Source organism: Pelodiscus sinensis, chromosome 4 (assembly GCF_049634645.1).
Source record: "Pelodiscus sinensis isolate JC-2024 chromosome 4, ASM4963464v1, whole genome shotgun sequence".
NCBI lineage: Eukaryota > Metazoa > Chordata > Testudines > Trionychidae > Pelodiscus > Pelodiscus sinensis.
Window position 1 is genome coordinate 28,326,974 of NC_134714.1, and position 13,289 is coordinate 28,340,262.

The 13,289-nt window shown below is 39.8% G+C and overlaps 1 protein-coding gene across 13 annotated transcripts in view; it reads left to right on the top strand.

Moving 5' to 3' along the window:
- The first annotated feature begins 12,571 nt into the window (after positions 1 to 12,571).
- Positions 12,572 to 13,289, top strand: part of DICER1 (dicer 1, ribonuclease III) — a 110,901-nt gene continuing 110,183 nt past the window's right edge. For 6 of the 13 annotated variants that reach the window (XM_075926642.1, XM_075926650.1, XM_075926640.1 and 3 more), the window contains exon 1: positions 13,015 to 13,197. The gene's annotated coding sequence lies outside the window, so the exon portion shown is untranslated. Of the gene's footprint in view, positions 12,783 to 13,013; positions 13,198 to 13,289 lie in introns of those variants that run through there. The other 7 variants (XM_075926643.1, XM_075926645.1, XM_075926649.1 and 4 more) reach the window with 2 other exon arrangements.

A 13,289-nucleotide genomic window follows, 5' to 3' on the forward strand; every position in this document is an offset into this window, starting at 1 on the left:
TTACTCTATTTTCAGCTGCAAAATCAGGCAAGCATATAATCAAACTGAAAATTAATGCAGCTCTTGCCAAATAGATAATGATCATTGCACTTAGTGTAAAACAGAGTTTAATTTGTGTAGCCTTAAAAATACTATCCCATTTAAATACCATCAATATTTAGATGGATTGAGTGCTAAAGCTTATATTAGTGGAATTTCTACAGTGTAATTAAAGTGTCTACAGAATCTTATTGAAAGTTTAAAGTTCAGCTAAGAACTTAAAATAAAATGAAATATTTTTATCACAATGATTTATTTTATCTATATTTGAAAGCTATAAACACATTTTAAAATTATCTGTATAATTGTATGAATGTTATGTTTTTTAATCACAGTAAATCATGAGAAAATTAATATCAAGCCATGCAATTTGATGCTTAACTTACTGATATGACAAAACAACTGCTAATATAAGTCAGGCGAGTCAATGAACCATAGACTTGAAAAATATGGTGAATGATTATGTAAAATTGTATATAATATAACCTTTAAAATAGACGCTTTTTAGCTTTTATTTTGTGGTGAACTTATAGTTAAGATTGCAAAGTAGGTTCAGTGATGACCCACTTTTCTTCATTATATCCTTAGCTATTTAAAAAAAATAATCTTTTTGGCTGAAATTTTCCATGCATTGCTCAAAATACCGCTCTCACCTAAAGAAATGTAAATCCACATTAACTCTGTTAACGTCAATGAAGTTATTCTCATTTTACACAGATGTAACAGGTGTGCCATTGATTTCAGTGGAACTTCGGCTCAGGAGTTCATCTACACTAATTCAATTGCAGAAGCAGAACTTTGAGAGATGAAGTATTTCGTAAGTGTGCCACTCGGTGCATTGGGGAGCAGGACTGTGGTTCCACATGTGCCATTCCACTTCCTTATTCTTCCTTGTTTTACCATAGCACCCAGCCAGGGACAGTGACCACATTGTGCTAGGCACTATACAAACACAGAGCAAAAAGACAGTCCTTGCCCTAAATATCTGGCAATCTAAGTTTCCATCTGTGTAGAGTAGAGGAAGCATCCTAATACACAATATCTTGCATGATGCACTGCCATGCTAGCTGGGCTGCAATCTGACCATGTGTAATATTTCATTACATACATTTATGTGTAATGGGACCAAGCTAGCATTGTGGTAAGAATCTTAAATTTTCCATTTCCTGATGTTATTTATTTACTTTGCAACCTTAACATTACAGTAAAAAAGACTTTATTCAAGAAGCAATATTGTATATCAGTGATCATGCTATTTTAATTGTCTAATTTTAATCACTATAAACCACTCTAATATGAACAGGAGTTGCACTATTTTTTTTAATAGTACAAAGTTGCCAAAGCTGTACCGTGAAGGGAAGGACCTTTAGGTATTAATTTAAAATATGTGAGAAAGTAATTCAGAATGTGGATACTTTCTTTAATTCATTTATATCATTTATTTAAACAGAACAAGGCAATATGGCATGGAAAGGAAATGGAATCATGGTTCTTATTTTTAGGAACTTTGGATGATCCTTTTAAAGTGCTAAAACATGTTCATTTCTGGAGTGACAGTCAAGCTTTCACTCTGAACTCTGTCAGAAATAACTGTCCTTCCACCTGCTTTCCCTTTCCAGGCAATGGTTATTGCTGGTAATAGAAAATGAGAATTAAACCTTATTTTCACACTCTGAAGGAATCATTAGGCTTTTCTGAGACATAGCTATTTTTGCTTGAGGGACAAGAAATAGCCCCTTAAGTGGTGGCTATTATACTTTCTATATGAGAAGGCAGTAAGATGGCACTAAGAGGATTTGTGGTTTTACTACTGTGGAATGGGAAACATTAATTTCACCTCATGAGAATACAAAAACATGCCTCTTCAACAAGGACCAGATTCTGATAGCCTTAATCATGTTCTGTGCTACCTTACTCCACAAGTAGCCGCATTAGTTTTGATGAGACTTTTTGGGACAGGGACAGATCCCATCTTGTTGTTTTATGTTTGTAGAGGGCCTAGCATAATGGAGTCCTGTTCCATGATTGGGACTCCTCAGCACTATGGCAACATACAATAAGCTATATTATTAGGTTAGATACCCTCAGTCTGACTAAGGGTGGAGCATCTCACCCCATGACTGCATGCATACTTAGAAATAAGTGATTCAATCTCGTCTTTCCCCCATTCCCCCCCGATACATGGAATAATGTATTACTTTTGTTTAGTCAAACCCTTCTGTTTTTAATTATAAGAATCAGACCTTCTTTCTTCTGTGATCTCATTGTAATTTAGTAAATGAGCCATAACTTTACTAGCGTTTCAGATAAAATGGAGATGAAGTTAGTTAACTTACTTTTGTTATTGTTTTCCAGTTTAAACTTTAAAGTGTAAAGTGCTAGGTTGCTGAAGGAGTTAGAGGGACTTTTGTGCCAGAGTAAACTTAAATGAATGTACATTTTTAGTTAGCATCCCCTTTCTTTGGCTAATTATAAAATATGTTGGTTATTTAAATGAGTGCATTCTGCCTCACTGTATCTTGCCAGAGATTTTTATAAATAAGTTATCCCTTGTGTATTTATAGAGAAGTTTTAATTATCTCTTCCAATAACAATAATTAGAGCAGCATTGGTGTGCCAGATTCTTTAATTTGGTTACATTAGTGCACATCGATCAATCTGATTGTTAGACCCCCATCAACTTGTTCCAGGAAGATAATGGGAGGCAGAACTTGGTCCTATTTGTTCTATAGACACACTTGCATTTTATTGAATAGCAAGGAGGATTTGAAACTATAACTGGTATTAAGAAGGATGTATTTAAAAGACAATAAAGTTTATCTAAAAATACTTCTGAATATTTTCCTGGTCAGTGCTACACCCTGAATGCTTGCAATTGTTGTTCAAAGCTGGCTTTTGCAAAGAAAAAAATAAGAGACATAAAATGCTTTGTATATAGTTAGTACAAATAGCAAAAAAGGTTATTTCTGGAAACTTGCTTTGTAATCAGACTAAGATGCAAGAGTTTATAGCTTAAATTTTTATTTTGTAAAACCTCCTATCTTGAAATATACTGACAGAATTCCTGTAAATATTGGTTGTCTGCATATTTTCCCATGCTGAGAAAATACTTTGTTATATTTACTTTAAGAGAAACCATTCTTTTCCAATAATGTTATTTTCATGCTAAGAGACTGCTTTTGCTTGTTGTTAAGAAATTTTAAGAAATAGCTTGACAAACAGAAAACTTACAATCAACAATTGATAGAAAACAGGAGCCTAAATTTCTCTCCCAGTCACTTTTAAAAATAAGTAAATGTTGAGTTATTAAGGTGAAAGTTCGTCAGCATGTAGAATCAGGTATATCGTGAACATTATGAAAGCTCTCAAAACCAGTTTTGTTGCATCATGCATTTGCAGAGGTGCATAAATATCAGCTTTAGAATAAGACTTATCTGGCTCCTTTTCAGTTATGATTTTGGGCATTGGAACTGGTGGTTTAATAAATGAATAGCTGATGCCTTAATCCATTTTACAGTGTTCCCTAGTCAATTCTCTTGCAAAACATCTGTGACGAGAAAGTAGCAAAAAGCACAATGAGGCTATATCTAGACTGCTGGCTTCTTTCGGCAGAAGCTTTTCCGGAAGAGATCTTCTGAAAAAACTTCTTCTGAAAGAGAGCGTCCATACTGCCAAAGTACATCGAAAAAGTGATCTGCTTTTTCAAAAGATGGCGTACACTTTGATTGGATGCTATCTCAGATTTAAATTGTGATTACTGTGGACAGAGTGGCCACCAGGGCATCTGTGCTTTTTCCTGGAGGCTTCTTCTTTCGAATAAAAATCCTGTTCCCAGTCTACACACACCTTTTTCCAAAAGAGCTCTTTTGGAAAAGGCATTCTTCCTCGTAGACAGAAGTTCACCACTGTCAGAAAAAACCCTCTATTCTTTCGTTTTTTTTCAAAAGAATGCATTTGCAGTGTGGATGTAATTGAAGTTTTTTTGGAAAAACTGCCATTTTCCCCAAAAAACTCTGTAGTGTAGACATAGCTAGAAACACAGAGAACTAGGGCCTTGATCTCTGTCCACAAGAGTTTACAATCTGAATGGGAAAACTTATGGTATGTCTACACTACAGAGGGGTTTTTTTTTTCAGAAAAACATCAATTTTTCCGAAAAAACTTCAATTATGTCCACACTGCAATTGTGTTTTTTTGAAAAAAAAAATCAATAGAACAGAGGGGTTTTACCGATATTGGTAATTGTCATTCTATGAGGAAGAAGCTTTTTTCTGAAAATGCTCTTTCGGAAAAAGGTGTGTGTGGATGGGGAAGAGAGAGTTCTTTCAAAAGAAGAGGAAAGAGGAAAAAGCACAGATGCCCTGGTGGCCACTCCATCCAGAGTAATCACAGCTGAAATGCGAGATAGCGTCCACTCAGTGTGGACGCTATCTTTGGAAAAAGCAGATGGTTTTTTCAATGCACATTTGCTGTGTAGACACTCTTTTTTGGAAGACGTTTTTTGGAAGATCTCTTCCAGAAAAGCTTCTTCTGAAAGAAGCCTGCAGTCTAGACATAGCCTTAGACATGCACATAAATAAAGGAAGGTGGTAGGAAAAGAGAACTGTGGGTCATCTTTCAATAAAAGTGTAATAGACTGAATCAGAACAGGAAGTTTTATCTGTCTTTGTTATTTTAGCCCCCTCCGCCCCCTTTACTGTAGAATCGGCATACTCCACGATCTTTTATGTATCCTTCACAATACCCTACTGAGAAGGGGAAGTATCTAACCAGTGGTCTAACCAGTGGACCATTCTTTTCCACCTAAATCCTTCAGGTAACCTATACCTCTGATGATCTGGCCTAATACGGGCCCAGTCCTGCTCCTATAGGTGTCAAATGCAAATCTTCCCCTGACTTCAGCAGTGCAAGATGTGGTCCCTAGATAATAATAAATGCTGAGAGCAATGGATCTAAGCCTGTGGCTTTTAATGGTACAGTGCACGAGGATAAAGTTAGGAGCAAAACTATTTATTTTACATTAGTTGCAATATATGGCCCTGATCCTGCAATTGGGACTATTCAGGTGTAATGCCTGCTGGCGAAGGTGGAGGAGGGGCAGCAGTCAAGTGTGCATGAGTGGCCAGGTTGTCAGGAGAACAAGAGGTATTAGAAGCAGTCTGAGGGTATGTCTAGACTACAAAGTTTTTTGGGGATACCAGAGGAAATAGTTTTTTTCCCCAACATTTGGCCCAGTGTAGAAAGGCCAAATGTCGGGAAACCGTCTTCCAACAAAAGCGGAAAAAGATATGCAAATTGTGGTTTGCAATTTGTATTTCTTTTTCTGGAAGAACTGTGTAGTCTAGATACAGCCTGGGACAATAGTTGACATTCTTATAGGAGACTGTAGCTAGAAAATCCAATTCAAAAGGGCTAGGTCATTTACTGGGGAGATGAGGTTGGGCAAGGCAGCAAAAAAGGGTCAGGTAAGGCAATCTAGGCCACACCCAGAAGACAACAGTCTGTTGTTCAGCCAGTTTCCATCCTCTACCTGTTAGAGGCATTAAATAGTCCAGGTACCTAATGCGAGTGCTGCTAGTCACTCCAATGAGGGGGCCTGGGATGTGGCTGCTGTGGGCCTGTAGACTTTTAGCACTCTCTTGGTTGGTTGGGATAGTGGTTCAATACATTGTAGTTGTGCAGTGGTTAAAGATACTGCCTTAGTACCTGGCAGGCTTGGCAGGGTACCACCATCAGGTGAATCTAACTGCAGATCTGAGGCCCAAACATGTAGGACCAAAGTTCTACATATCTTAGGAGTCATGTGTGAGTATGGAGTGCAGACTGAGCACTGTGAGTGCATGACTGGATGGACTTGGACTGCTAGGAGCTGAAAGTAATGCCACATGTAGTTGCTGGCACATTTGCAAGTCTCAGACTTGACCAACACCACTGTCCATAGGTATTAATAACATGGATGTTTCTTCTTGTAGTAATACAATTTGCAAAGATAATCTTCAGGAGAACTTATTACAATCATTTCTAAAATGCCTTCCCTAGTGACTATACACAGTCCTTAAGTGAGTAGCGCTATTAGCATCAAATATTTTTCCCTGTCTCAATATATGTACTATCTTTGAACACAATGTGAGAGTTGATCAAAGTGAAATATCCATCCGTTGTAAATACTTTGAATTCAATATCTTTGCATTAATGGTTTATGGCAGGCCTGTGCACTTGTGGAATGTACTTTGCCATGTGTACATTTAATAAGAAAATGATAATCTAGATCCATTATTTGTCAGTCATCACTATATACTGCAGATAAATCTTTCACTTTGCAGAATAATAATTCTTATCTACCCCTGTTGGGCTAAGAATCTCAAATGTTTTACATTTTCTAGTTAATAAAATTCCTTAATACCGCCAGGAGATATGTTTTTGTACTTGTGTTACACAAGGCTTAAAAAAGGAAGAGAGGTTAAAACACTTGCCCAAGGGTATGTCTAGATTAAAAAAATTTCGGAAAAGCAGACACATTTTTTCAGTATCCCTGTAAACCTCATTTTACGAGGAAGCAAGGATGTTGTGAAAGAGGGATTTTTTTCCAACATTTGGCCCTGTGTAGATGGGCCAAATGTTGGAAAATCCTCTTTCGGAAGAAAAGCAGAAAAAGATATGCAAATTACAGTTCACATTTTGCATATCTTTTTCCGACTTTTCTTTGTAGTGTAGACATAGCTCAAGGTTGTACCAAGAACCAGTGACAGACCTGGGAGTAGAATCACAGAGCTAGATCCTTAGCTAGCGTAAAATACCAGAGTTCCACTGATTGACACTTTAAGCCAATTGAAGATCTGGCCCATAAACATCTAACTACTAGTTCTCTGGTTTAATCCCTGGAGAATAAAACCTTTTCCTTATATTTAATACTGTACCAAAGTTACCTGCATTTTCCTTGAAACAAATGTATTTTTGTAAGTGTTCCTATCTATGTACATCAGTTTTCTGCATTAATAAATGTAATAGACCTGTGAGCAGAGAAATGAGCATAGTAATGATTTGTGTTGTTTTTAGATATGAAACAAGTCATTTCCCAAAGCTGTCAGCATAAACTTCATTTTTTGCTCTAGTTTCTTTATCTCAAGAGATGTTGTGTTTTCGTTTCAAGTTAAAACCATTGTTCTGATTAAACATCACAAACTACAGTATACAGCTTCTATGAAAAATTGCTTCCTTGGAGTAATTGTGTACTTACATTTCCCCTTGCCAATATTGTACTGTGTGACAGTCACTGACACAAATAAATATTATATTTGATATGCAAAGGCAGAAGCATCTAGATTGCTATTGGTTGTGTTTCTTTCCTGACAACATAAGCAAGTTTCAGATCAGAAAACCGAAAAGTATACAGCACCAATAAGTACATTTTGTTTACCAGAGAAACAGAACAATTAATTAAATAATATGTTTTTTTAGGGATGTTAGTGTATAGTCAACTACATCATGTCAACTACACTCATTCCCCTCTTGTTGCCTCTATTTCTAATATAGCTGCATCCAGTCCCTGGGCCTTTGGTTTCCTACCCCTTGCTTACCAGAAGTTAAAAAAAAAAAAGAGCAAAAGTGTTTTTTAGGCACTTCAAACAAAATATATTAATTCTGAATAGATACATGGAGCAGATCCATTGATTGAGGATATGCCATTATGAAAGGTAGAATCATAATTTCAAGAAGTATAGAAAATTGGCAAAGAAATTAGGAATATGCACATTTCATGTGCACTTCACACACTATGGCTGCATGTCCCTTAGCTGTCAGAGTACAGCCCAGTTGCAGTCCAGCTGAAAATTAGATCCTAAGTGACTTGACCAAAGAGTCACAGCAAGTCCAGTGGTAGAACTGAAAATAGAAAGTTGTCGGCTACCCAGCAATTTGCTTGATCCATGAATCTTATTTTCCCAACCAGAGAATTGTGAGTGTATATCAAAGCATGTTGGTATCAACAGCAGAGAACAACAGAGGTCACCATTGTCTTACGGTAAGAAAAATCACTTTTTGAGGATCCATTGTAGAACATTGAGCAGATGCAGAGCCAAAAAGCATACTCCTGGCATGATTCTAAAATTCAGTTGCGTGAGAAAAGCCAAGTACTGGAACAGACTGAGAAAAGGTACAATTTTGAGTATTTCTAGCACACACATGAGGATTTTTTCCCCTGACAGAATAAAAATCACAACTAAATTGCGTGAATTTTGAAATGGAGAAAAAGAAATGTCTCTTTGCCTTACAATCTTTACCACCCAGAATAAGACGTCAATGGTTCTAAATAGCCAAAGCACAGGGAAATCCGATTTTGTGTATGCATGTTTTTTGTTAAAAATTTTAGTCGTCTATTTCTCTTATTCAATCTAATCAACCTATTTGATAATAAGAGCGATAACAACAATATATACTAAAAAGCACAAGTTACAGGATGTTCAGAGAGTTGAAATTCCCTGTTTGCTGTACTTGTTTAGTGTTCTGTATTGCACAGGCTATATCACATATCCTGGCATTAAAATCTGGCATTAAGGAATTTGAAGAAATTATATGAATTTACAGTTAGGGGAAATAAACATTTAAAATCAATTTTATTTACAAAAGCCCACAATCTAAAATATGTGCTTGCAAAATAAAACCAATCAGATTATAAAAGAGGCTAAAATGCACACAGATCCTTACTGTATCATTGCATGAACATTTTCTATATTATTACATGAAATGATTGAGGAAACAATGTGTGGAAATAAAGTGCTCAGAAGTTTTCCTTTGAGTTCTTGGTTCAGATCTTCAGAAGTATTTAGGTGCCTAAATACCCACTGAAATCAGTGCAAGTTAGGTGCCTAAATACCCTTGAGAAGCTGGGCCCTTGTGATTATTTTCCTTTAATAAGCTTTCAGTTTAGATCTTTAGTCCCCCCCAGCTTGCCTTTTAGTTTGCCAGAAACAAATAATCTCTTTAATGGTGGCCTAGAAAGCATTTGTAAGGATTGTTTATCATTTCTGCTACTTCAAAAATTATTACAAATGCGTTATCTTCATTGCTCCAAACATAAGTGGAGAAATAGACCCATGTGTTGTGACAACTCCTGCTGTATAGGACTGAACAGCTGTTCTGTCAGTGGATATTATTATACATCCAACTATGTGAAGTAGAAGGCTGCACCTTGTATGAACTAAAAATACCTAGTTATTTTGTATTGTTTAATAATGGAGACAGTGCACTCAGTGTCAGTCAGGGGTTCACCCATGTGACACAGGTGATAAAACATTTTGCAGCCCATAGTACCTTTAATTTCAAGTTCTCAAAGCCCTTTACAAATATTATATTAAATATGCCTCACAATGCTCCAGTTATGTAGATGAGTATTGTCATACCCATTTGGTAGATGAAGTCACTGAGGCCTAGAGAGATTAAGTCATGCAAGGCCATAGCAAATTACTGGTAGAGCTGGGATAGAACAAATTAGTCAGGATTCCCATGACTAGATTCTCAGCTACAACTGCTTGGCACATCTGGGCAGGAGGATGGTTGGCCACAAGTTGCTTTTACCCCCACCTTTCTGCTCCCTTATTTCTTGACTGGACAACAGGAAGCTGCTTTAGCTCCTGGCACAAGTTGCAAAGGTCCCCTAGGCATTGTTTGGCTGGTTCAGGATCTTCAAGTACAGCATCCGAACCCAACCACTATACCAGGGAGGATGCCAAAAGTGAGTAGTATGGAGCCAGTGACATGTCTTTATGCTACCCAAGGAATCTTCAACACAAGAACAACTGTATACTCAGCTGGTTGTTGCATCTCTATACACTTAGCAAGCTGAAACAGGGGTAGAGGGAATGGAACAAGGCCACCATAGGATCTAACCACTACTATTTTGCTACAAATAGACCATATTCTAGCACACTTATCTATGACTTTCACATAATTATGTATCTACATGCCCCTCACCACTATGGTGTGTGAGTACCATCCATGTTTTTAAAAAGGAAATAATATTAGTTCTCTTTCTCCCTGACCAGCCTGTAGGAGAAATAGTCTGCTTACTTAAAGAGGTTTTGTTTGTGTATACACAAATGGATGAGTGAAGAACTTACGGAGGAAAAAATCAAGTAGGAAAAAAAAGTGTTACATTTAGTTCTTAAAGTGTGGGAGAGCTCATTTCACATCAGAGTGAATTCCATAGTCTAAATCCAAGTGTTGTGCTAGTTCTGTCACCCCTGCTCAAAGGCCTCCTCTTAAAGTAACTCTGAGCTTGTCTCAGTGCAAATGCCTTAACAGCATAGCTATCCAATTAGAGCTATACCACCAAAGCTCCCTAGTGGAGATGTAACTTATACTGACTAATGTGCTGGCATAATTAATCCACTTCCCCAAAGTTCATAGGTGCTATGACAGGCATTCCACATTCTTTATGAGGGGGAAATGCTGATGAATATGACATAACTGGAATAAGCTTTATTCAAGATACTTTATGAGAGATATCATTGGTTGTATCCACAAAAGCTCATGATACCATCTACATGTTTTGTTAGTCTTTAAAGTGCTGCTAGACTATTCGTTGTTTTTTAAGTTTTTCCAGTTACAGACTAACTCGGCTACCCCTCTGAAATCATTGGGAAGGTTTGGATTTATTGAATATATTTAGCCTATTCATATGCAGGGTATCTCTTCTGTATCAGAACTTAGGAATATTGACTGTAAATTTATTATCAGTGTGTTCACGTTGGGAAAAGCCTGTTACAGCCAAGTACAACAATTAAGAAGAAGCCAAACACAGACCTAATGGCCTGTTAGTAAGAGACTATGAACTGTGGGAGACCTTGCTTTTCTTCTAAGCATAAGGATCAGCCTGTAAGAAATGACTACTGGCTCTGAAACACCTGTGATCTGATGCTAGAATAGCATATATAAATAATTGTTACCCAGGGGCGAGGAGTATGTGCATATCTCTTTTTACATTGAGAAAGGGTGTGTCTACACAGCACCTTAAACTCAAAATAAGATACGCAATTTGCACTATGCAAATTGCGTATCTTATCTCAAATCTATTTTGAAAGACTTTATTTCGATATTTGGCACGTCTACACAGCACCAAATTTCAAAATAACATGCTATTTCAAGCCATCCTTTATCCCTTGTTCAATTAGGTTGATCAGGATGGTGAAATAGCACACCTGTTAAAAATATTTTGAAATAACAGATGGCTTATGTAGATGCAGGATAGCTATTTTGGGATACTTGTGGTATCCCAAAATAGCCATGCAGTGTAGACAAACCCAAAGAGAGGCATTTTCATGAGCTTGTACTGTATAGCTATCTATACAACATAAATCAGATTTTTCTAGGATTAGCTCCCAGAGGAGATGTTTACTTGACTTCTGGGAAAAGGACTCACTCTGTGCTGCTTTCAGGTGTATCTGCAGCCTTCATGGTGTGGCCTTATCCTTGTGTTTTGTTTGACGCAAGCTGGAGAGGTAGGCTCAACAAGACAGGGCTCCAGGGTGCCCAGGCTGTCAGGAGAAGCAGGCTCAGTGTTGTCTTGGCACATACCTGCATCCATATGTAGGCTTTTGCTGGCACAGCAATGTTGGTTGGAGTGTGTGAGTTTTCTTCATGCTCCTGGCCAACAAAGTTATGCCAAAAAAACTTGTGTGGACCAGGCCTTTTGTGAGAGATCAGAGTTGGAGAAAGAACTCCTCCCTCAAGTAGGTAGGGCCAATTCCATGGGGAGTTTTAAACTGGGATACAGATTTTGAACTGAATTGTATGTTGAGTAGAGAATCATTAACACCATAGAACTATTTCATCCTCCTTCAAATCCTTCCTAAAAACTCTAATTTGCTGTGATGCCTACAAAAAACTTGGCATAATTGTTAGTCTGGTGGTTTGCTGACCCAGAGGGAGGGAACACAACAGGTAATTGTCAAGTGATCTCTCTCCTGTCACCCATTTCCAGCCTCTCACAAACAGAGGCTAGGGACACCATTCCTATCCATCCTAGCCATTGATGGTAATCTCCATGAATTTATCTAGGTGTTTTAAATTTGATCATTTGAAGATTACCCGTTCTGTTCATTCCCTCTAGAGCACCTGTCATTGGCCACTATTGGAAAACAGCATATTGGGCTAGATGGAGCCTTGTTCTGACCCAGTATGGCTGTTCTCATGTTCCAGCACAAGCTCCTACCCCTACCCCCTCCCTGAGGCCGCCTCTGCACCCCTTCACCCCCAGCCCCACCCCAAAGCCTTCATCACCTGCACTTCTGCCTCTTGCCCCACCCTAAAACCCTTACTCCCTCCTGCATCTTGAATCCCTCAGGCCCACCCCTCAGCCTGGCGCTCCCTACTGCACAGCAAACCCTTCATCCCTTTCCCCACTCCAGAGCCCAGCTGGTGCCCTCAGCATCTCCCGCCCCCGCCCCGCGAAAGGAGGGAGGGGGGGGCTTGTGGGGGGAGGCGGGGCCGCGGGCGAAAGGCGGAGCCAGGATGTTGGGGGCACCAATAGAAAGTTGGCAACCCTAGAGCTGGGTATCCTCCCCCTCCGCCACCTGAGCTGGGAGGTGAGCGGGGAATCGGCTCCTGAAACTCGCCCCCCGCCGGAAGAGGCGTCTGCGTGCGGTATCTCCCGCCTGTGCGGAGCGAGGGCGCCTGCGTGCGACACCATCGCCCCGGGGCGCGCCACGCAGGGTTCAGCAGGGAATAGAGAGGACGAAGCAACACACGTGAGTCCGTGGAAGGCTCCTGCCGTCCCAAGCGTTTGCTGTCTCCTGTCAGCTGATTGGCCATCCTGTAAACCCTTGACCTCTGACCCCCTTTTTACTCCAATCGCCTCACTCCTCTCATGGGCTGGGGAGAGTGGAGGGTGTGAGCTGTGGGGGTTGGCATTCTCAGAGCGGCTGTACGCTGCTTGCGTTGGGCGGTCCTGTGGTGGTGGGTGGAGGGCGCGGGGTGGTGCTCTGTTTGCGTAGGGCCGGCCTCGCACGGGGAAGGGAGGGTAGGAGGCTGTCCCGGGCCCAGGTGAATGGAGGAACCTGACAGCTGGGGGGAGTGAGGCCGCGGCGGGGAAATGGCGGCGGGAGCAGCACAATGAGACGCGGCCTGTAGCGGGGAAGCGCTGGTCTGGGTCCAGCTCGGCAGGTAGGAGGCGGCGGGCGGCTCTGGCGTGTGCCTGGGCCGGTGGCTTCATGGCGGGGCCGGGCACCCAGCGGCGGGGCCGGGCAGCTTGTGCC